Source organism: Mauremys reevesii, linkage group 2, assembly GCF_016161935.1.
Source record: "Mauremys reevesii isolate NIE-2019 linkage group 2, ASM1616193v1, whole genome shotgun sequence".
Lineage (NCBI taxonomy): Eukaryota > Metazoa > Chordata > Testudines > Geoemydidae > Mauremys > Mauremys reevesii.
In genome coordinates this window covers 239,801,456-239,803,408 of record NC_052624.1, presented here as the reverse complement: position 1 = coordinate 239,803,408, position 1,953 = coordinate 239,801,456, and positions in this window count along the sequence as shown.

The window sequence follows — 1,953 nt, the reverse complement described above, 5'->3', positions numbered from 1 at the left end:
TTCTCAGCATCTGACTGTGAAAAAGATGGACGATAAGGTGCGAGGAGTTCACAACGGCCATAACTGCAGCGATGATCGCAGCGGGCTCCGTGCTCGCAGTGCTGTGGCGTCCGCTCTGTCACTCACCAGAAAAGTGCACGAACAGATTTCCCGCCGGTGCTTTCATGGAGGGAGGGCGGGAGTGATGGTTGAATGACGACAGTCGACACATATTTTCCCCCAGCAGGCATTGGAGGCTCGACCCAGAATTCCAATGGCAGCGGGGACTGCGGGAACTGTGGGATACCTACCCACAATGCACACTTGCCCCGTTAGTGTGGACTCACAAAGTCGAATTACTGTCCTTAGTGTGGATACACATGTTCGACTTTGTAAGGTCGGTTCCACAAATTCGAGTTAAGTAAAATCGAACTACTCTGGTAGTGTAGACATACCCTTTGATAGAGCACTAGCTTGCCATAACACTGTTTGTCCAATCTATTTGCAAATACAAATAATTAATACTTTCACTAAGATCACCGTCTATTTATGTATGATACCTGAATAGAAAAAGGATTCGTCAGTTTACTCACAATTAATATTTAATTAATATTTAAACCAGCGCTATTGTATATTTCTTTATTTTATAACCTCCTTTATAACCAAGTGCAACACTCCATTGGCTAAATATAATGTTGGATACTGCATGTTGGAAAAGGAAGATGTCATCCACTATAATGGAAAATCAAGTGATCTGTTCCTTTGTCACTGTTTGGGAGAAGGCTCAGATAAAGAGAGCTTTTAAAAACTTTAATGGAGCAATTGTGAAATATGACTGAATATCAGTTTTGGAGACAAATCTTCGCTTGAGAAAAGAGCAAGTACAATTGCATGATGCTATATGAGTGTGTCCTCCTGGTATGTGACACTATTTATATATGTTTGGAAGGAATCACTTCTGTGGTTGAGAGGTTAATTCATTCTGTGTCCAGTCCTGGAAGGTCACAAGTCCCTTCAACTTCTTCTAATGGGAGGTGAGAATGCTCACCACAGAATCAGGCCCTGAGAAAATACTTCAGGATTGGATCCAAATTATTTTGTATATTGAAATATATTGAGGCTTCAGGGAGTTGAAACAATTGCTAGATTAGCAAACAAATTCCTTGACTCAAAATTCCTTAATATATGAATGATTTTCCCTTTCCCCACGTGCCTTAAGTGCTTTATAATTGAATACTTGATTTTAGAAAAAAGGAATTACAAATTTATTATTAATTGTACAGCTCCAGTATTTTTAAAGCAGTGAACAATGGATCTTTTTCCGTGTCCAAAATGCAATATGGTCTCACAGAAAACAGTGGATAATCTGACAGCGGATAATCTGACAGCATCAGTGAGTTTTGCAGATTGTTTTAGGCAGCATTCAATAAAAAGTACAGCTAATTTACCATCATTTGTCAGTTCATCTCATATTCCTTGTTCAAATGATCTCTTGTTTCACTGTGCTATTCTACAGCATTATACAGAAAATAAATTGTCAACAAGGAGTCCATAACGCAGGAGGAAATCATTGTTCTCCAATTCATTTTTCTCCCCTGTGCTTCATAGATGTATTACATTATTTGTGGAATATAAAACATGCCTTACAGAAGAAAATTCTGTAGCATTGCTAACCACCTTGAGCAAAATACATTGGTCATCAAAAGGCAAGAATTGACTTTTTTCACCATTCAGAAGCAAAAATATCATCAATTTATAAATTTATTGTCTTGTTCCTTGTTACATTCAATGTAAAAGATTTGAATTTCCAACTTTCCTGATTTTATATGAAACCCACCCAAGGGAGAAGCTAGTCTAATATAATGTGAAATTCATTTGAATTTTTCTTATGTATCAAATGATGTAATTTATCTCCAGGTTTTATGATACTGAAGCTTGACTGAGATTAAGTAAGGATCTCACTAAATGGGCTTT